Source organism: Zophobas morio, unplaced genomic scaffold (genome assembly GCF_036711695.1).
Source record: "Zophobas morio isolate AGI-343-1 ecotype UQ-CSIRO unplaced genomic scaffold, CSIRO_AGI_Zmor_V1 ptg000041l, whole genome shotgun sequence".
NCBI classification, from domain to species: domain Eukaryota; kingdom Metazoa; phylum Arthropoda; class Insecta; order Coleoptera; family Tenebrionidae; genus Zophobas; species Zophobas morio.
In genome coordinates this window covers 1850438-1874089 of record NW_026972146.1, presented here as the reverse complement: position 1 = coordinate 1874089, position 23652 = coordinate 1850438, and the positions used below count along the sequence as shown (strand labels likewise).

At 29.9% G+C, this 23652-nt stretch overlaps 1 protein-coding gene across 12 annotated transcripts in view; it reads right to left on the bottom strand.

The window, feature by feature from the left end:
- The window catches only part of LOC135141043 (protein shank), a 184103-nt gene that overhangs the window by 35260 nt on the left and 125191 nt on the right, over positions 1 to 23652 (bottom strand). For 11 of the 12 annotated variants that reach the window (XM_064071874.1, XM_064071883.1, XM_064071884.1 and 8 more), the window contains one exon: positions 17874 to 17972. The exons of the other annotated variant lie outside the window; for it this stretch is intronic. The gene's annotated coding sequence lies outside the window, so the exon portion shown is untranslated. The remainder of the gene's footprint in view (positions 1 to 17873; positions 17973 to 23652) is intronic. 12 annotated transcript variants of the gene reach the window in all.

Below are 23652 nucleotides of genomic sequence, written 5' to 3'. Positions count from 1 at the left end.
TTTTGACATTTTCGAAACTTAACTAAACACATTTTCTTGTAGATTTCGAGCTCTAGAACTCAAATCCGGTCTCGGTTCTTTGATAGCTGCAACCGTTTTTCCAGAATCGATCATTGAAATATCGAAATTTTCGAAATTTTCAAAAATTCGCATTTCGTCCCGATTTTTTCGAAAATGTTGCTCCGTGACCATCAAAACGCTATATTTTTGGAATCAGCGTGTCGAGATCTACGTCCCAGAATTTTTTCATAATTTTTAGACAACTTTTTTAAAATTGAAATTTTTTAATGGTCCCCCCTTCTTCAAATTTCGGAAAAATGTTGACATTTTCGAAACTTAACTAAACACATTTTCCTGTAGATTTCGAGCTCTAAACTCAAATCCGGTCTCGGTTCTTTGATAACTGCAACCGTTTTTCCAAATTCGACGGTTTAAATATCGAAATTTTTGAAATTTTCAAAAATTCGCATTCCGTACCGATTTTTTCGAAAATGTTGCTTCGTGACCATCAACATGCTATATATTTGGAATTAGCGTGTCGAGATCTACGTCCCTGAATTTTTTCATAATTTTTAGACAACTTTTTTAAAATTGAAATTTTTTAATGGTCCCCCCTTCTTCAAATTTCGGAAAAATTTTGACATTTTCGAAACTTAACCAAACACATTTTCTTGTAGATTTCGAGTTCTAGAACTCAAATCCGGCTTCGGTTCTCTGAGAGCTGCAACCGTTTTTCCAGAATCGACCGTTGAAATATAGAAATTTTTGAAATTTTCAAAAATTCGCATTTCGTCCCGATTTTTTCGAAAATGTTGCTCCGTGACCATGAAAACGCTATATTTTTGGAATCAGCGTGTCGAGATCTACGTCCCTGAATTTTTTCATAATTTTTAGACAACTTTTTTAAATTTTAAATTTTTTAATGGTCCCTCCTTCAAATTTCGTAAAAATCTTGACATTTTAGAAACTTAACTAAACACATTTTCTTGTAGATTTCGAGCTCTAGAACTAAAATACGGTCTCAGTTCTTTGATGGCTGCAACCGTTTTTCCAGAATCGATCATTGAAATATCGAAATTTTTGAAATTTTCAAAAATTCGCATTTCGTCCCGATTTTTTCGAAAATGTTGCTCCGTGACCATGAAAACGCTATATTTTTGGAATCAGCGTGTCGAGATCTACGTCCCTGAATTTTTTCATAATTTTTAGACAACTTTTTTAAAATTGAAATTTTTTAATGGTCCCCCCTTCTTCAAATTTCGGAAAAATGTTGACATTTTCGAAACTTAACTAAACACATTTTCCTGTAGATTTCGAGCTCTAGAACTCAAATCCGGTCTCGGTTCTTTGATAACTGCAACCGTTTTTCCAAATTCGACGGTTTAAATATCGAAATTTTTGAAATTTTCAAAAATTCGCATTCCGTACCGATTTTTTCGAAAATGTTGCTTCGTGACCATCAACATGCTATATATTTGGAATTAGCGTGTCGAGATCTACGTCCCTGAATTTTTTCATAATTTTTAGACAACTTTTTTAAAATTGAAATTTTTTAATTGTCCCCCCTTCTTCAAATTTCGGAAAAATTTTGACATTTTCGAAACTTAACTAAACACATTTTCTTGTTGATTTCGAGCTCTAGAACTCAAATCCGGCTTCGGTTCTTTGATAGCTGCAACTGTTTTTCCAGAATCGATCGTTGAAATATCGAAATTTTTGAAATTTTCAAAAATTCGCATTTCGTCCCGATTTTTTCGAAAATGTTGCTCCGTGACCATCAAAACGCTATATTTTTGGAATCAGCGTGTCGAGATCTACGTCCCAGAATTTTTTCATAATTTTTAGACAACTTTTTTAAAATTTAAATTTTTTAATTGTCCCCCCTTCTTCAAATTTCGGAAAAATTTTGACATTTTCGAAACTTAACTAAACACATTTTCTTGTTGATTTCGAGCTCTAGAACTCAAATCCGGCTTCGGTTCTTTGATAGCTGCAACTGTTTTTCCAGAATCGATTGTTGAAATATCGAAATTTTTGAAATTTTCAAAAATTCGCATTTCGTCCCGATTTTTTCGAAAATGTTGCTCCGTGACCATCAAAACGCTACATTTTTGGAATCAGCGTGTCGAGATCTACGTCCCAGAATTTTTTCATAATTTTTAGACAACTTTTTTAAAATTTAAATTTTTTAATGGTCCCCCCTTCTTCAAATTTTGTAAAAATGTTGACATTTTCGAAACTTAACTAAACGCATTTTCTTGTAGATTTCGAGCTCTAGAAATAAAATCCGGTCTCGGTTCTTTGATAGCTGCAACCGTTTTTCCAGAATCGATCATTGAAATTTCTAAATTTTTGAAATTTTCAAAAATTCGCATTTCGTCCCGATTTTTTCGAAAATGTTGCTCCGTGACCATGAAAACGCTATATTTTTGGAATCAGCGTGTCGAGATCTACGTCCCTGAATTTTTTCATAATTTTTAGACAACTTTTTTAAAATTTAAATTTTTTAATGGTCCCCCCTTCTTCAAATTTCGTAAAAATCTTGACATTTTCGAAACTTAACTAAACACATTTTCTTGCAGATTTCGAGATCTAGAACTCATTTCCGGCTTCGTTTTTTTGATAGCTGCAAACGTTTTCCCAGAATCGACCGTTGAAATATGGAAATTTTTAAAAATTCGAATTTCGTACCAATTATTTCGAAAATGTTGCTCCGTGACCATCAACATGCTATATTTTTGGAATCAGCGTGTCGAGATCAACGTCGCTGAATTTTTTCAAAATTTTTAGACAACTTTTTTAAAATTGAAATTTTTTAATGGTCCCCCCTTCTTCAAATTTCGTAAAAATCTTGACATTTTCGAAACTTAACTAAACACATTTTCTTGTAGATTTCGAGCTCTAGAACTCAAATCCGGTCTCAGTTCTTTGAATACTGCAACCGTTTTTCCAGAATCGACTGTTGAATTATCGAAATTTTTGAAATTTTCAAAAATTTGCATTTCGTCCCGATTTTTTCGAAAATGTTGCTCCGTGACCATCAAAACGCTATATTTTTGGAATCAGCGTGTCGAGATCTACGTCCCTGAATTTTTTCATAATTTTAAGACAACTTTTTTAAAATTTAAATTTTTTAATGGTCCCCCCTTCTTCAAATTTCGTAAAAATCTTGACATTTTCAAAACTTAACTAAACACATTTTCTTGTAGATTTCGAGCTCTAGAACTCAAATCCGGTCTCGGTTCTTTGATAGCTGCAACCATTTTTTCAGAATCGACCGTTGAAATATAGAAATTTTTGAAATTTTCAAAAATTCGCATTTCGTACCGATTTTTTCGAAAATGTTGCTTCGTGACCATCAACATGCTATATTTTTGGAATCAGCGTGTCGAGATCTACGTCCCTGAATTTTTTCATAATTTTTAGACAACTTTTTTAAAATTGAAATTTTTTAATGGTCCCCCCTTCTTCAAATTTCGTAAAAATGTTGACATTTTCGAAACTTAACTAAACACATTTTCTTGTAGATTTCGAGCTCTAGAACTAAAATCCGGTCTCGGTTCTTTGATAGCTGCAACCGCTTTTCCAGATTCGATCATTGAAATATCGAAATTTTTGAAATTTTCAAAAATTCGCATTTCGTCCCGATTTTTTCGAAAATGTTGCTCCGTGACCATGAAAACGCTATATTTTTGGAATGAGCGTGTCGAGATCTAAGTCCCTGAATTTTTTCATAATTTTTAGACAACTTTTTTAAAATTGAAATTTTTTAATGGTCCCCCCTTCTTCAAATTTTGGAAAAACTTTGAAATTTTCGAAACGTAACTAAAAACATTTTCTTGCAGATTTCGAGCTCTAGAACTAAAATCCGGTCTCGGTTCTTTGAGAGCTGCAACCGCTTTTCCAGAATCGACCGTTGAATTATCGAAATTTTTGAAATTTTCACAAATTCGCATTTCGTACCGGTTTTTTCGAAAATGTTGCTCCGTGACCATGAAAACGCTATATTTTTGGGATCAGCGTGTCGAGATCTACGTCCCTGAATTTTTTCATAATTTTTAGACAACTTTTTAATATTGAAATTTTTTTATGGTCCCCCCTTCTTCAAATTTCGTAAAAATGTTGACATTTTCGAGACTTGACCAAACGCATTTTCTTGTAGATTTCGAGCTCTAGAACTAAAATCCGGTCTCGGTTCTTTGATACCTGCAACCGTTTTTCCAGAATCGACCGTTGAAATATAGAAATTTTTGAAATTTTAAAAAATTCGCATTTCGTACAGATTTTTTCGAAAATGTTGCTTCGTGACCATCAACATGCTATATTTTTGGAATCAGCGTGTCGAGATCTACGTCCCTGAATTTTTTCATAATTTTTAGACAACTTTTTAATATTGAAATTTTTTTATGGTCCCCCCTTCTTCAAATTTCGTAAAAATGTTGACATTTTCGAGACTTGACCAAACGCATTTTCTTGTAGATTTCGAGCTCTAGAACTAAAATCCGGTCTCGGTTCTTTGATACCTGCAACCGTTTTTCCAGAATCGACCGTTGAAATATAGAAATTTTTGAAATTTTAAAAAATTCGCATTTCGTACAGATTTTTTCGAAAATGTTGCTTCGTGACCATCAACATGCTATATTTTTGGAATCAGCGTGTCGAGATCTACGTCCCTGAATTTTTTCATAATTTTTAGACAACTTTTTTAAAATTGAAATTTTTTAATGGTCCCCCCCTTCGTCAAATTTCGAAAAAATGTTGACATTTTCGAAACTTAACTAAACACATTTTCTTGTAGATTTCGAGCTCTAGAACTAAAATCCGGTCTCGGTTCTTTGATAGCTGCAACCGTTTTTCCAGAATCGATCATTGAAATATGGAAATTTTTGAAATTTTCAAAAATTCGCATTTCGTCCCGATTTTTTCGAAAATGTTGCTCCGTGACCATGAAAACGCTATATTTTTGGAATCAGCGTGTCGAGATCTACGTCCCTGAATTTTTTCATAATTTTTAGACAACTTTTTTTAAAATTTAAATTTTTTAATGGTCCCCCCTTCTTCAAATTTCGAAAAAATGTTGACATTTTCGAAACTTAACTAAACACATTTTCTTGTAGATTTCGAGCTCTTGAACTAAAATCCGGTCTCGGTTCTTTGAAAGCTGCAACCGTTTTTCCAGAATCGACCGTTGAAATATAGAAATTTTTGAAATTTTCAAAAATTCGCATTTCGTCCCGATTATTTCGAAAATGTTGTTTCGTGACCATCAAAATGCCATATTTTTGGAATCAGCGTGTCGAGATCTACGTCCCTGAATTTTTTCATAATTTTTTGACAATTTTTTTAAAATTGAAATTTTTTAATGGTCCCCACTTCTTCAAATTTCGTAAAAATTTTGACATTATCGCAACTTAACTAAACACACTTTCTTGTAGATTTCGAGCTCTAGAACTCATTTCCGGCTTCGTTTTTTTGATAGTTGCAACCGTTTTTCTAGAATCGACCGTTGAAATATCGAAATTTTTGAAAAAATTTTGACAATTAATTCGCATTTTTTTCGGTTACTTGAGAATCTATCCTAAAAGCAGTTTCAGATTCATGATCTACCTCGAATTCTTTGTATGACACTGCTTTTTCCATACAAATAGAGCCATTTTTTAAATTTTTTGAAAAAATTTGAATTCGGTTTTTTTTTCGATATGAACAAAGCCACTTAATATTTTGTTGGAAAAATGTCAACCGATGCTTCTTTTTTTGGAAACTTTTCGTCAATTAGATTCTCATTTTTCTCGGTTATTTAAAAAACTATCTTAAAATTAGCTTCAAGTTCATCATCTAAGTCAATTTTTGGAATTTTTTGAGAATTTTTGAAAATTATCTTCAGGTCTTTCACAGTTATTTGAAGAGTTGTTCCAACAAGAATTTCTTCTGTGTTGAATTTGGATATGATAGTCCGTTTTTCGCTGCGAATATAGCCACATTTGGTACTTTTTGGAAAAATTTTGACAATTAATGAAGTCTCATTTTTCTCGATTTCTTGAAGGTCTATCCCAAAAGCATTTTCAGATTCGTAATCAACGTTGAATTCTTTATATGATACTACTTTTTCGTCTCAAAATAAAGCCATTTTTAGCTTTTTTTGAAAAAATTTTGACAATTAATTGTCATTTTTCTCGTTTATTTGAGGATCTACCCAAAAAGTAGCTTCAGAATCATAATCTACCTCAAATTCTTTGTATGATACTGCTTTTCCCACACAAATAGAGGCATTTTTTGAATTTTTTGAAAAAAATTTTGAAAATTATATTATCGTTTTTTGTAGTTACTTGAAGCCTAATCCTAAAAAGGACTTTATAATTATAACTTTACTAGAATTTCCTATATTTTGACACGTTTTTGACAGAAAAAAACAATTTTTAACGTTTTTTTGAATTCGTTTTTTTTTCGATATTAATAAAGCCACTTAATATTTTTTTGGAAAAATGTCAACAGATACTGGTTTTTTGGAAAATTTTCGTCAATTAGATTCTCATTTTTCTCGGTTATTTAAAGAACTATCCCAAAAGAAGCTTCAAGTTCATCATCTACGTTAATTTTTGGAATTTTTTGAAAAATTTTTGAAAATTATCTTCTCGTCTTGCACAGTTATTTGAAGTTTTTTCCCAAAACAATTTCTTCTGTGTTGAATTTTGTATATGAAAGTCCGTTTTTCGATTTGAATATAGTCACTTTTGGTATTTTTTTGGAAAAATTTTGACAATTAAATTGTCGTTTTCCTCGGTTTCTTGAAGGTCTATGCTAAAACCACTTTCAGATTCACAATCAACGTTGAAGTCTTTATATGATTCTACTTTTTGATCTTAAAATAAAGACATTTTAAGATTTTTTGAAAAAATTTTGACAATTTAATCTCATTTTATTCGATTATTTGAGGATCTATCCTAAAAAGAAGTTTCAGATTCATATTCTACCTCGAATTTTCTGTATGATACTGCTTTTTCCACACAAGTAGAGCCACTTTTTGAATTTTTTTTTAAATTTTGAAAATTAATTGCTCATTTTTTGCAGTTACTTGAAGCCTTATCCTATAAATGACTTTATAATCATAATTTAACTAGAATTTCCTATATTTTGTCACCTTTTTGCCAGAAAAACGATTTTTAACATTTTTTTGAATTCGTTTTTTTTTTCGATATGAATAAAGCCACTTAATATTTTTTTGAAAAAATGTCAACCGATGCATTTTTTTGGAAACTTTTCGTCAATTAGATTCTCATTTTTCTCGGTTATTTAAAGAACTATGCTAAAAGTAGCTTCAAGTTCAACATCGACGTCAATTTTTGGAATTTTTGGGAAATTTTTGAAAATTATCTTCTCGTCTTTCACAGTCACTTGAAGAGTTGTTCCAAAGTAGTTTCAGATTCATGATCTACCTCAAATTCTTTGTATGATATTGCTTTTTCCACATAAATGGAACCATTTTTTTAAATTTTTTGAAAAAAAATTTGAAAATTAAATTCTCATTTCTTGCCATTACCTGAAGCCTTATCCTAAAAAGGACTTTGTAATAATGATTTAACTAGAATTTCCTATATTTTGTCACCTTCTAGCCAGAAAAAACAATTTTTAACATTTTTTTGAATTCGGGTTTTTTTCGATATGAATAAAGCCACTTAATATTTTTTTCGTCAATTAGATTTTTTGGAATCAGCGTGTCGAGATCTGCGTCCCTGAATTTTTTCATAATTTTTAGACAACTTTTCTAAAATTGAAATTTTTTAATGGTCCTCCCTTCTTCAAATTTCGCAAAAATGTTGACATTTTCGAAACTCAACTGGACACATTTTCTTGTAGATTTCGAGCTTTAGAACTCAAATCCGGTCTCGGTTTTTTGATAACTGCAACCATTTTTCCAGAATCGACCGTTGAAATATCGAAATTTTTGAAATTTTCAAAAATTCGCATTTCGTCCCGATTTTTTCGAAAATGTTGCTCCGTGACCATCAAAACGCTATATTTTTGGAATCAGCGTGTCGAGATCTACGTCCCTGAATTTTTTCATAATTTTTAGACAATTTTTTAAAATTGAAATTTTTTAATGGTCCCTCCTTCAAATTTCGTAAAAATGTTGACATTTTCGAAACTTAACTAAACACATTTTCTTGTAGATTTCGAGCTCTAGAACTAAAATCCGGTCTCGGTTCTTTGATAGCTGCAACTGCTTTTCCAGAATCGATTGTTGAAATATCGAAATTTTTGAAATTTTCAAAAATTCGCATTTCGTCCCGATTTTTTCGAAAATGTTGCTCCGTGACCATCAAAACGCTATATTTTTGGAATCAGCGTGTCGAGATCTACGTCCCTGAATTTTTTCATAATTTTTAGACAACTTTTTTAAAATTGAAAAATTTTGAAATTTTCGAAACGTAACTAAAAACATTTTCTTGCACATTTCGAGCTCTAGAACTCATTTCCGGCAATCGTTTTCCCAAAATCGACCGTTTAATTATCGAAATTTTTTGAATTTTCAAAATTCAGTCGTTTTTGCGATAGCTCTTCAAACAATTGAGAAAAAAATCCGAAATTGAAATTTTTTGTTTTCCCTTTCTTGGACCCTCAGCTCAGGGTCACAGTTCGCAGCCGGGGCGTCGTCCGTTATCGAAAGGTCACTCCGCGACCATGCCCCCTACCCAACAGGTACATTCTTAGATAAGCTTCCAAGAACAATCGATTAACCCCGATAAAACCTCGATTGTTCTCTCCGATCATCCAATGGCGCCGCGATAACGATCTCCATCTCCGTCGAATCAATATAAACATATCTCCAATAATTCTCGCTATTAATCCTCCTCGGCTGCAGCACCATGTCGTTTTATGGTCGCGCCATAAACCATCAGCGCTGGGTTCATGGTTCTGGATGGAAACTGCGAATCCGCCCGGAGCGGGGTCGTCGTCTGTCTGGTCATGAGAAACGATGAGCACGACGGCATTGTTTCGCAAAGAGAGAAAAAACGCCAGACCTAACCTCTTCTTCACTTTCGGTACTGCCGACTTTCGGTTTCACGCTCCTCAATTGTTCCAAACTTGAGCGGGTTTTAATTGGAGGTACGGTTTGACGTGGTTACGGGACCGCTCGTGACCACTGCCCGCCGCTGTCAGATAAATCAATTTCGTAGTAACTGGTACCACGTAACGGTACTATCGTGGTTCACACTTCGCCCGCCGGAGAGGTGAACCGAACGCGAAAACCGACTTCGGGAGGAATTCCGACGGAGGGTCAAGCGGTGGTGTGAGGCAATTAGCGAGGTACCGAAAATGGTACCGAGATAATGGTGCGGTGCACGTGGCGAGGACCGGACGTGGGACGCATACTGAGCGCGGAGGCTGAGGAAGTACCGATGTAGTAGTATGCAGTTCGGAATGTGTTTATTTTGGTTATCAGTACCAAGGTACTGATTCGGATAAATAACAGAGGGCGATTAAATCTACTTGTGTCAATATTTACGAGATCTGTTTAACCAGGTTTTTATAATTGCTTTGAACCGGTAAACAGATTATCGCGATACTGTAATCCTCAACAAAATAAATACATTAATAAATGAGGTTGTCGTGTGTAAGTCAGGTTTTTGGTTATTGTAAGGCTTGTGTGGTCTCTAATTTGTGTAAATTTTTTAAAGCAACTCGTAACGGTCGAACTTTGGAAGCTGAAAATTTTCAAGATGGAAAATAATGTTTCGAAATATATTTTGAATCGCATTTCTCAAGGTTCTGAATTGATAGTAAAGTCTTGGTAACTTTCCTGAGTGTATTGTTTACCAGATATTTTTTATGGAAACCGGTGCCATTGGATTCCACAGGAGTTTAATTGAAAACTTTTAAGCTGTGTTTTTCGTCTTTTTTTCAGTTTTTTGGAAAAATTTTGGAAACTGGATTCTCATTTTTCTCAACTAAACAGTTATTTCAAAAAGGTTTCATTTTTATCACTATTTTTGCAAGAATTTATTTTTTTTTTAATTTGATTGTTCAAATTTTTTTTTTTAGAAAATGTTTGTCAATTAGATTTTCATCTTTTACGGGTATTTAAAGGTCGATACTAAAAGTAGCTTCAGATTCATTATCCATGTCAATTTCTCTATATGATCCTGCTCTTTCCACCGACATAAAGCGATTTTTTAGAAATCTTTAAAAATGTTTGCAACTTTTCGTTTTTCAGTTACCAATTTTGAAGGATTGTAATTCCAAAAGGAACTTCATAGTCGTAATTTATGTTGGACAATTTTTAACATTTTTTTGAATTCGGTTTTTTTCGATATGAATTTAATATTTTTTAGAAAAATGTCAACTGATGCTGTTTTTTTTTTGCAAAATTTTCGTCAATTAGATTCTCATTTTTATCGGTTATTTAAAGAACTATCCTAAAAGTAGCTTCAAGTTCATCATCTATGTCAATTTTCGAAATTTTTTGAGAAATTCTTGAAAATTATCTTCTCGTCTTTCAGTTATTTGAAGAGTTGTCCCAAAAAGAATTTCTTCTGTGTTGAATTTTGCATATGATGGTCCGTTTTTCGATTTGAATATAGCCACTTTTGTTTTTTTTTTTTGGAAAAATTTCGACAATTAAATTCTCATTTTTGTCGGTTTCTTGAAGGTCTGTCCTAAAAGCACTTTCAGATTCATAATCAACGTTGAATTATTCATATGATAATACTTTTTCTTCTCAAAATAAAGCCATTTTTAGATTTTTGAAAAAATTTTGACAATTAATTCTAATTTTTCTCGGTTACTTCAGGATCCATCCTAAAAGTAGTTTCAGATTCATGATCTACCTCGAATTCTTTCTATGATACTGCTTTTTCCAACAAATAGTCACTTTTTGGAAAAAAATTTTGAAAATTAAATTCTCGTTTTTCTACAGTTACTTGAAGTCTTATTCTAGAAAGAACTTTATAATCATAATTTGACTAGAATTTCGTAAGTTTTGTCACCTTTTTGCCAGAAAAAACAATGTTTAAAATTTTTTTGAATTCGGTTTTTTTTGATATTCAATTCAATTCAATTCAATTCAATTCTTTATTCATGTTAACAACACTACAGTGTTTTACATACGTCAGTTATATGTATAAAGCCACTTAATATTTTTTTGGAAAAATGTCAACCGACGCTGTATTTTTGGAAAATTTTCGTCAATTAGATTCTCATTTTTCACGGTTATTTAAAGAACTATCCCTAAAGTAGCTTTAAGTTCATCATCTACGTCAATTTTTAGAATTTTTTGAGAAATTTTTGAAAATTATCTTCTCGTCTTTCAGTTATTTGAAGAGTTGTCCCAAAAAGAACTTCTTCTGCGTTGAATTTTGCTTATGAAAGTCCGTTTTTAGATTTGAATATAGTCATTTTTGGTATTTTTTTGAAAAAATTTTGACAATTAAATAGTCTTTTTTCTCGGTTTATTGAAAGTCTATCCTAAAAGCACTTTCAGATTCATAATCAACGTTACATTTTTTATATGATACTACTTTATCGTCTCAAAATAAAGACATTTTTAGATCTTCTTGAAAAAATTTTGACAATTAATTCGCATTTTTTTCGGTTACTTGAGAATCTAACCTAAAAGCAGTTTCAGATTCATGATCTACCTCGAATTCTTTATATGATACTGCTTTTTCCATACAAATAGAGCCATTTTTTGATTTTTTTAAAAAATTTTGAAAACTAAATTATCGTTTTTTGTAGTTACTTGAAACCTTATCCTAAAAAGGACTTTATAATCATAATTTAACTAGAATTTCTTATGTTTCGTCATTTTTTGTCAGAAAAAAACAATTGTTTAACATTTTTTTGAATTCGGTTTTTTTTTCGATATGAACAAAGCCACTTAATATTTTTTTGGAAAAATGTCAACCGATGCTTTTTTTTTGGAAACTTTTCGTCAATTAGATTCTCATTTTTCTCGGTTATTTGAAAAACTATCTTAAAATTAGCTTCAAGTTCATCATCAAAGTCAATTTTTGGAATTTTTTGAGAGATTTTTGAAAATTATCTTCTGGTCTTTCACAGTTATTTGAAGAGTTGTTCCAACAAGAATTTCTTCTGTGTTGAATTTGGATATGATAGTCAGTTTTTCGCTGTGAATATAGCCACTTTTGGTATTTTTTTGGAAAAATTTTGACAATTAAAGTCTCATTTTTCTCGATTTCTTGAAGGTCTATCCCAAAAGCATTTTCAGATTCGTAATCAACGTTAAATTCTTTAAATGATACTACTTTTTCGTCTCAAAATAAAGCCATTTTTAGATTTTTTTGAAAAAATTTTGACAATTAATTCTCATTTTTCTCGTTTATTTGAAGATCTACCCTAAAAGTAGTTTCAGATTCATAATCTACCTCGAATTCTTTGTATGATACTGCTTTTCCCACACAAATAGAGCCATTTTTTGAATTTTTTGAAAAAAATTTGAAAACTAAATTATCGTTTTTTGTAGTTACTTGAAGCCTGATCCTAAAAAGGACTTTATAAGCATAATTTTACTAGAATTTCCTATATTTTGACACGTTTTTGGCAGAAAAAAAACAATTTTAAACATTTTCTTGAATTCGGTTTTTTTTCGATATTAATAAAACCACTTAATATTTTTTTGGAAAAATGTCAACAGATACTGTTTTCTTTGGAAAATTTTCGTCAATTAGATTCTCATTTTTCTCGGTTATTTAAAGAACTATCCCAAAAGAAGCTTCAAGTTCATCATCTACGTCAATTTTTGGAATTTTTTGAAAAATTTTTGAAAATTATCTTCTCGTCTTGCACAGTTATTTGAATATTTGTCCCAAAAAGAATTTCTTCTGTGTTGAATTTTGCATATGAAAGTCCGTTTTTCGATTTGAATATAGTCACTTTTGGTATTTTTTTGGAAAAATTTTTACAATTAAATTGTCGTTTTCCTCGGTTTCTTGAAGGTTTATCCTAAAACCACTTTCAGATTCACAATCAACGTTGAATTCTTTATATGATTCTACTTTTTGATCTTAAAATAAAGCCATTTTAAGATTTTTTGAAAAAATTTTGACAATTAGATTCTCATTTTTCTCGATTATTTGAGGATCTATCCTAAAAGTAGTTTCAGATTCATGATCTACCTCGAATTCTTTCTATGATACTGCTTTTTCCACACAAATAGAGCCATTTTTTGAATTTTTTGAAAAAAATTTTGAAAATTAAATTATCGTTTTTTGCAGTTACTTGAAGCCTTATCCTACAAATGACTTTATAATCATAATTTAACTAGAATTTCCTATATTTTGTCACCTTTTTGCTGGAAAAACCATTTTTAACACTTTTTTTAATTCGTCTTTTTTTCGATATGAATAAAGCCACTTAATATTTTTTTGGAAAAATGTCAACCGATGCCTTTTTTTTGGAAACTTTTCGTCAATTAGATTATCATTTTTCTCGGTTATTTAAAGAACTATGCTAAAAGTAGCTTCAAGTTCGTGATCTACGTCAATTTTTGGAAGTTTTGAGAAATTTTTGAAAATCATCTTGTCTTTCACAGTCATTTGAAAAGTTGTTCCAAAGTAGTTTCAGATTCATGATCTACCTCGAATTCTTTGTATGATATTGCTTTTTCCACACAAAGAGAGCCGTTTTTTAAATTTTTTGAAAAAAATTTTGACAATTAAATTCTCGTTTTTGCAGTTACTTGAAGCCTTTTCCTACACATGACTTTATAATTATAATTTAACTAGAATTTCCTATAATTTGTCACCTTTTTGCCAGAAAACCAACTTTTAACATTTTTTTGAATTCGGGTTTTTTTCGATATGAATTAAGCCACTTAAAATTTTTTTTGGAAAAATGTCAACCGATGCCTTTTTTTTGGAAACTTTTCGTCAATTAGATTCTCATTTTTCTCGGTTATTTAAAGAACTATGCTAAAAGTAGCTTCAAGTTCGTGATCTACGTCAATTTTTGGAAGTTTTGAGAAATTTTTGAAAATTATCTTCTTGTCTTTCACAGTCATTTGAAGAGTTGTTCAAAAGTAGTTTCAGATTCATGATCTACCTCGAATTCTTTGTACGATATTGCTTTTTCCACAGAAATAGAACCACTTTTTAAATTTTTTGAAAAAAAAATTTGAAAATTAAATCCTCGTTTTTTGCAATTACCTGAAGCCTTATCCTAAAAAGGACTTTGTAATCATGATTTAACTAGAATTTCCTATATTTTGTCACCTTTTAGCCAGAAAAAACATTTTTTAAAATTATTTTGAATTCGGCTTTTTTTCGATATGAATAAAGCCACTTAATATTTTTTTGAAAAAATATCAACCGATGCATTTTTTGGAAACTTTTCGTCAATTAGATTCTCATTTTTCTCGGTTATTTAAAGAACTTTGCTAAAAGTAGCTTCAAGTTCATCATCTACGTCAATTTTTAGAATTTTTTGAGAAATTTTTGAAAATTATCTTCTCGTCTTTCACAGTTATTTGAAGATTTGTCCCAAAAAGAATTTCTTCAGTGTTGAATTTTGCATGTGATAGTCCGTTTTTCGATTTGAATATAGTCACTTTTGGTTTTTTTTTTTGGAAACATTTTGACAATTAAATTCTCATTTTTCTCGGTTTCTTGAAGGTCTATCCTAAAAGCACTTTCAGATTCATAATCAACGTTGAATCCTTTAATATGATACTTTTTCATTACAAAATAGAGCCATTTTTAGATTTTTTGAAAAAATGTTGGCAATTAATTCTAATTTTTCTCGGTTATTTGAGGATCTATCCTAAAACTAGTTTCAGATTCATAATGTTCCTCGAATTCTTTGTATGATACTGCTTTTTCCACACAAATAGAGCCATTTTTTGATTTTTTTGAAAAAAAATTTGAAAATTAAATTCTCGTTTTTTGCAGTTACTGAAAGCCTTGTCCTAAAAAGGACTTTATTTATAATTATAATTTAACTAGAATTTCCTCTTTTGTCACGTTTTTGCCAGAAAAAAAACAATTTTTAACATTTTTTTTGAAATTGTTTTTTTTCGATATGAATGAAACCACTTAAGATTTTTTTGGAAAATTGTCGTCTATTAGATTCTCATTTTTTTCCGTTGTTTAAAGAACTATTCTAAAAGTAGCTTCAAGTTCATCATCTATATCAATTTTTGAAATTTTTTGAGAAATTTTTGAAAATTATCTTCTCGTCTTTCACAGTTATTTGAAGAGTTGTCCCAAAAAGAATTTCTTCTGTGCTGAATTTTGCATATGACAGTCCGTTTTTCGATTTGAATATAGTCATTTTTGGTACTTTTTTGGAAAAATTTTAGCAATTAAATTCTCATTTTTCTCGGTTTCTTGAAGATCTGTCCTAAAAGCACTTTCAGATTCATAATTAACGTTGAATTCTTTATATGATAATACTTTATCAACTCAATTTAAAGCCATTTTTAGATTTTTTGAAAAAATTTTGACAATTAATTCGAATTTTTTTCGGTTACTTGAGGATCTATCCTAAAAGTAGTTTCAAATTCATGATCTACCTCGAATTCTTTGTATGATACTGCTTTTTCCACACAAATAGAGCCAATTTTTGAATATTTTGAAAACAATTTTGAAAATGAAATTCTCGTTTTTTGCAGTTCCTTGAAGCCTTACCCTAAAAAGGACTTTATAATCATAATTTAACTAGAATTTCCTATATTTTGTCACGTTTTTGCTAGAAAAAAACAATTTCTAACATTTTTTTGAATTCGGTTTTTTTCAATATGAATAAAGCCACTTAATGTTTTTTTTTGGAAAAATGTCAACGGATGCTGTTTTTTTTTTTGGAAAATTTTCGTCAGATTCTCATTTTTCTCGGCTATTTAAAGAACTATCCTAAAAGTAGCTTCAAGTTCATCATTTACGTCAATTTTAAGAATTTTTTGAGAAATTTTTGAAAATTATCTTCTCATCTTTCACAGTTATTTGAAGCGTTGTCCCAAAAAGAATTTCTACAGTGTTGAATTTTGCATATGATAGTCCGTTTTTCAATTTGAATATAGCCAATTTTGGATTTTTTTTTTTGTAAAAATTGTGACAATTAAATTTTCGTTCTTCTCGGGGTCTTGAAGGTCTATCCTAAAAGCAGTTTCAGATTCATAATCTACCTCGACATCTTTGTATGAGACTGCCTTTTCCACACAAATAGAGCCATTTTTTGAATTTTTTGAAATAAATTTTGAAAATTAAATTCTCGTTTTTCGCAGTTCCTTGAAGCGTTAACCTAAAAAGGACTTTATAATCTCAATTTAAACAGAATTTCCTATGTTTTGTCACTTTTTTGTCAGAAAAAACAATTTTCTACAATTTTTTAATTCGTTGTTTTTCGATAGGAATATGTTTTCTTGGAAAATTTTTGTCAAATAAATTCTCATTTTTCTCGGTTATTTGAAGATCTATCCTAAAAGTAGTAGCTTCAGATTCATCATCTACATCAATTTGCTGATTTTTCCACCCATATAACGCGATTTTTTAGAATTTTTTGAAAAATTCTAAAAATTCTTGTCATTTGAAGAGTTGTCCCAAAAAGGATTTCATATTCATAATTTATGTGGACTCTGTATTTTAGCACTTTTTTGACTTTTTTTTAATTTGGATTTTTTTCTAGAAGCTGATTGTCATTTTTCTGGATTATTCAAAGAATTAACGAAAAAAGAATTTCATTTTTTTTATTTACGTCCAATTTTCGACAGAATCTTCGTTTGAATACAACCACTTTTGTTTTTGGAAAACTTTTGTCAATTACATTCAGAATTTTTCTTGGTTATATGATACTGTTTTTTCCATCCAAATGAACCCACTTTTTAGACTTTTTTAAAAATAAAATAATTTTGACAATTTTTCGAATTTGTTTTTTTTTTACAGTTATCTCTAAAAGAACATTCATAATTTACGTTGGATTTTGTACATTTTATCAAATTTTGGTCAAATTAAGTGACTAGATTCTCATTTTTCTCAATTATTTGAACAGTTATCAAGAAAATGTTTGAAAAAAAATTCTCATTTTTCTTGATACTTTGAAGAACCGTCTCAAAAGCAACTTCACATTCATGATATGATGTCACTTTCTTCTAGATTACGAATCTGAAATCACTTTTTAAAAATAAAATTGAAAGGAGGACGTGTAATCACGTAAAGAATTCAACTTAGATGACGAAATTGAAATCCTTGTTCTTTTTGACAAGCCTTCAAATAACACAAACATGAGAATTCCTTACCAAAAATTTTCAAAAAAATGTTGACCCGAAAAAGGTGCCACTACTAATACAAAATTTGCGCGTCTTTTTGACGAAGTCTACCGAACTATATTTTTACAGTTAATAGTTTTCTATCATTTGTATACGACGCCGTTTCTTATGACATCAGCTATAAAATGAAAATTCCTGTTTCAAAATAAGTCTAATGATCACATTAAAACCCGCGAGGTCGTCCGGAAAAAAACGAGGAAACGAAATCGATATTTGTCACTTTTCCAAAATAAAATTTATCTCCTCGTCGACGCACTTTACAATAGGTACGACGTTCACCTTGGATTAATGAAAATCGTCGATTAATAATGTTATTTACCTTACGCGCGCAACCGGTTTGCGGCACATTTCCCAAAAAAATGTCACATTTTGCGCTCCACTTGTCGTTCGGCAAAAAACCGCCTAGCATCTTATTTCCGAGCAGACGCAAAACAAATTAAAAAATTTGCATCGAAACTGGGTTTCGGATTTTGGCCAAAGGCTAAGACCACTTTTCCACGAACATTCGTGAGTCGTTGACGGTAATTCCAACACATCAAGACTAATTTCGGCGTTTTCGGGGAAGCGGCAAAAACGCCACTTTTTCCAGTGTACTTACGTCTAGAGTCGAATTATGGTGGTTTTGAATGGTTTCAACGGTTTGGAGTCTGCGTCCATTAGAGCGGTTTCAAGTTACGAAATGCGACCTGGCCTCTACCTGAAATAAGAAGGAAAAGAAAATTAACGCTTGAGAAATACTAGAGATTGCTGCTCGAATGTCAATGAGGTCTTAATTACGAGCGGTTTTTTTTAAGAAAAGTTTCTACGCAACGAGGCAAAATGGAGTGGGTTTGTGGCACCTGATGGTTGGGAGTTTTTTCGTGGAGTAATTGTTGAGGCGGCCTTGACACACAAGGTTCGCCGAAGACCGAACTGTGATAAACTTGGCAATGACGACTGGGAAACCATTGTAACCCATGTTTTTCTTTAGTCGGTGTTCGTTTATAACAAAGGCGTTTAAAATACAGAAAAATATTGTCACGGCAGACCTCTGAAACAATAGATCTGTTTGATAATGATGTGTTTGTACTGTCGGCCTTGTTGAGTTCCGCTTTTGTTGTAAAAATAGAGCAGTACCATATGCGCTGAAACTGGGGCACAGTGAAAAAAAGTACCGAGTTTGTTTGGTTTGCTAATGAGGAGATAACGTTTAAGGAATTTTTGCGATTTTAGCGCATTTTTTTCTGTCAGTAGTGGGCGGGGTTTTTATATTTTTTTAGTGTCATCTCAGAACTGGTATAGATCTGAGTAAGCCAATTTTGTGTAAAAATTTTTAATTTTCGTAGATTCCAGGTTAAAATCATCTACTTAATATCTGCTGCTTAATATTGGACAACACCCTGTATTCCGTACCATGGTTGCATTTTTTTTAATGCAACACCCTATATATGTTTTCGTTTATTTACACAGGGTAATTCAATTGCAAATCGCCGATTCTCACATTATTTAAATGAAACATCCTGTATTTTTGTCAACTAGATCTGATTTTTGGAAAAATTTTGGAAATTGGATTCGCATTTTCCACGGTCATTGAAGTTATCCCAAAATGGAGCTTAGATTCATAGCTTAGGTACGCTTATTTTTCTATTTTTGTCACTTTTTCCACAATAAAGGCATTTTAAATATTTTTGTATTTTGAATATTCAGTTACACTGAATTTTCGATTAAATAGTTACTTTTTCGGTCCTAATTTCGAAAAAATTAAAATACGGATATTTGTAAGATTTTTTTGAAAACAATTTTGAAAATTATATTCTTGTTCTTCGCGGATATTTGAAGAGTTTCCAGAAACGCTTTTATATTTATAATTTATATTTAATATTTTAACACTTTTTGTTTGTTGTTGAAAAAATAACGGCAATTTTGCAACCTGACTTAAATTTTCCAAGTGATTCGAAAATTGGGGAATCGACCATTCGAACAATCCAAAAAATGAAAAACTGAGAATTCGGAAAATCGAAACATCAAACTAAAAATTGACAAATTGACAAATCGAGAATTTGGAAAATCGGGAAATTGGGAATCAAAAATGGAATATATCTAAAAATTGAGGAATCGAACAATTAAAAAACCAAAACTAAAAATTTGAAAATTGAAACACCGAAAAATGGAAAAATCCAGAAATCGATAATTCATACAGTAATAAAAAACGAAAAATCGAGAATTTAAAAAATCGGAAATTGAAAACGAAAAATCAAGAATTGAGAACTCGAAAAACCGAAAAATAAAAATAGAAATTAAAAAAATCGAAAGAATGAGAAACTGAAAATCGAGAAGTCGAAAAATTGAGAATCAAAAAATGGAGAAATTGAGAAATAGAGAAATGGAAATCAATTGAAATTGAAAAATGAGACTGTCAAAAAACGAAAAATTGAGAATTGGAAAAATGGAAAAATCATATTGAAAATTCGAAAAATGGAAAAACTGAAAAAATGAAAAATCAAAATTTCGAAAATTAGAACAATCCAAAAATGAAAAACTTCGAAAAATCGAAAAATAGAAAAATGCAGAATCAAAAATGGAGAAATTTGAAATCGCGAAATTGAGAACTCGGAAAATAAAGAAATTGAACATAAAAAATTGAGAAATAAAAAAATGGGGTAATCAAAATTCGAAATATCGAAAGTCGAATAATTTTACTTATTATGAAAACGAAAAATCAAGAATTGGAAAAATCGGAAAAACAAAACGAAAAAGCAAGAATTGAGAACTCGATAAACCGAAAAATCGGAAAATTAAAATATCGAAAATCGAAAAAATGTTTCTTTTTTGGTTAAAAATCTTGACAATTAAATTCTCATTTTTCTCGGTTTTTTGACAGTCTATCGTAAAAGCAACTTCAGTTTCATGATCTACCTAGAATTCTTTCTATGATCTTGTTTTTCCGCTTAAATTCGACTATTTTTTAAATCTTTTGAAAAAATTTTGAAAAATAGGTTCTCGTTTTTCGGGCTTATTTGAAGAGTTATCCCAAAAAGAATTTTATATTAACAATTTACTTACTTTTTGGATTTTTGGAAAAAATTTTGAAAATTAAATTCTCGTTTTTCGCAGGTACTGAAAGATTTATTCCAAAAAGAACTTGATATTCATAATTCAAGTAAAATTTACTGTATTTTGTCACTTTTTTGAAAAAAAAAAAGTTTTAACATTTTTTGGAATTCGGATTTTTTTCGATCTGAATATTTTTTTGGAAAAACGCCAACCGATTCTGTTTTTTTTTTTCAGATTCATAATTTACGTCGAACTATTTATATGATCTTGCTTTTTCCGTTTAAATAAAGCCATTTTTTAGATTTTTTTTCAAATTTTGAAAATTGGATTTTCATTTTTCGGGGTTATTTGAAGAGTTATCCCAAAAAGAATTTTATATTGATAATTTAGAAAAAAAATCTCTATATTCACACCTTTTTAACCATAATGAAGGCGTTTCTAATATTTTTTTTTGATTTGTTTTTTTTAACTAGTTACCCTTTATCGAAAAAAAAAGGTTGTCAATTAGACCCTCATTTTTCTCGGCTATTCCAAAGTCTATCTAAAAAGCAGATTCAGATTCATAATTTAACTGGAATTCGTTGTATGATTCTTCTTTTTCCATCCAAATAATGGCTATTTTTAGAATTTTTTGAAAAATTTTTGAAAATTAAATTCTCTTTTTTCGCAATTACTTGAAGACTTATCCTAAAAACGACTTTATTTTCATAATTTAAGCAAAATTTACTGTATTTTGTCACATTTTTGAAAAAAAAACTACGTTTTTAACATTTTTTGAATTCGGATTTTTTTTAGAAATGAATAGAGCCACTTAATTTTTTTTAATAATCTTCATATTCTACATCGAATGCTTCGTATAATACTGCATTTTCCACCCAATTAAAATCATTTTTAATTTTTTTTGAAAAATTTTTGGAAATTATATTCTCGTTTTTCGCAGATACTTGAACACTTATCCCAAAAAGAACTTTATATTCATAATTTAAATCGAATTTCCAGGAATTTCTCACCTTTTTGCCAGAAAAGAACAATTTTTAACATTTTTTTGATTTCGGATTTTTTCGATCTGAATATTTTTTTGGAAAAACGTCAACCAATTTTGTTTTTTGCAGATTCATAATTTACGTCGAACTCTTTCTGTGATCTTACTTTTTCCGCTTAAATAAAAGCATTTCTTAGATTTTTTTGAAAAAATTTTGATAATAATAATTTTTCATAATTTAACTGGAATTCTTTGTATACTTCTTTTTCCACCCAAATTATGGCCATTTTTAAAATTTTTTGAAAAATTTTTGAAAATGAAATTCTTGTTTCTAGCAATTACTGGAAGACTTTTCCTAAAAAAGACTTTATTTTCATAATTTAAGTGAAATTTACCGTTTTGTCACCTTTTTGAAAAAAAAAAAACAATATTTTTAACATTTTTTTATTCGGATTTTTTTTCGATCTGAATAGAGCCACTTAATTTTTTTTTAATAATCTTCATAAATGTATATCGAATGCTTCGTGTAATACTGCATTTTTCACCCAAATAAAACCATTTTTAGAATGCTTTGAAATTTTTTTTTAAATTATATTCTCCTTTTTCGCAGATACTTGAACACTTATACCAAAAAGAACTTTATATTCATAATTTAAATCGAATTTCCAGGATTTTCTCACCTTTCTGCCAGAAAAAAAACAATTTTTAACATTTTTTTGATTTCGGATTTTTTTCGATTTGAATAATTTTTTGGAAAAACGTCAACCAATTCTATTTTTTGCAGATTCATAATTTACGTCGAACTCTTTCTATGATCTTGCTTTTTCCGCTTAAATAAAAGCATTTTTTAGATTTTTTTGAAAAAATTTTAAAAATTAGATTTTCGTTTTTCGGGGTTATTTGAAGAGTTATCCCGAAAAGAATTTTGTATTGATAATTTAGACAAAATTTTCTCTATTTTGACACTTTTTTACCAGAATGAAGGCGTTTTTAATATTATTTTTGAATTTGTTTTTTTTAACTAGTTTCCCTTTTTAAAAAAAAAATTGTCAATTAGATCCTCATTTTTTCCGGTTATTGAAAGGTCTATCCAAAAAACAGATTCAGATTCATAATTTAACTGGAATTGTTTGTATGATACTTCTTTTTCCACCCAAATTATGGCCCTTTTAAGAATTCTTTGAAAAATTTTTGAAAATTAAATTCTCGTTTTTTGCAGTTACTTGTCGACTTATCGTAAGAAGGACTTATTTTCATAATTTACTGTGTTTTATCATCTTTTTTGGAATACAAAAAAAAACACATTTTAGAACATTTTTTGAATTCGGGTTTTTTTCGATCTTAAATTTTGTTTTTTTAGGGCTACTTTGAGATCTAGCCTAAAAGCAGCTTCATTTTCATAATTCACGTGGAATTCTTCATATAATACTGCATTTTGGTCAAAAATAAAACAATTTTTAAAATTTTTTGAAAAATTTTTGAAAATTATATTCTCGTTTTTCGCAGATACGTGAACACTTATTCCAAAAGGGACATTATATTCATAATTAAAGCATAATTTCCTGTATTTAATCACTTTTTTTGTCAGAAAAAGACAATTTTAAACATTTTTTTCTTTCGGAATCTTTTTTGGAAAAATATCCACCGATTCTGGTTTTTCCGAGCTATTTTGAGATCGAGCCTAAAAGCAACTTCAAATTCATAATTTCCGCCGAATTCTTGAAATAATACTGCATTTTCCACAAAAATAAAACCATTTTTACAATTTTTTGAAACATTTTTGAAAATTAAATTTTCGTTTTTTCGCAGATACTTGAACAGTTATCCCACAGAGGACTTTATATTATAATTTAGGTAGAATTTCCTGTATTTTATCAACTTTTTGCTAGAAAAAAACTATTTTTAACATTTCTTTGATCACGGATTTTTTTTATCTGAATATTTTTTTAAATATCGACCGATACTAGTTTTTCCGAGATATTTTGAGAATTCAACGACGAATTCTTTCTATGATCTTGCTTATTTCGCTTAAATGAAGCCATTTTTCAGATTTTTTTGAAAAAAAATTTGAAAATTAGATTCCTGTGTTATTTGAAGAGTTATCCCAAAAAGAATTTTATATTGATAATTTACGCTAAATTTTTTATATTTTGAAACTTTTTTACCGAAATGAAGCCACTTTTAATATTTTTTGTATTTATTTTTTTTAAACTAGATTTTCATTTTTCTGTTTTTTTTTTCGAAAGGTTATCGAAAAAACAAATTCAAATTCATAATCTGTGTTGAATTTTGCATCTGATAGTGGATGGTCCTTTTTCGATTTGAAAACAGTCATATTTCGTACGTTTTTCGAAAAATTTTG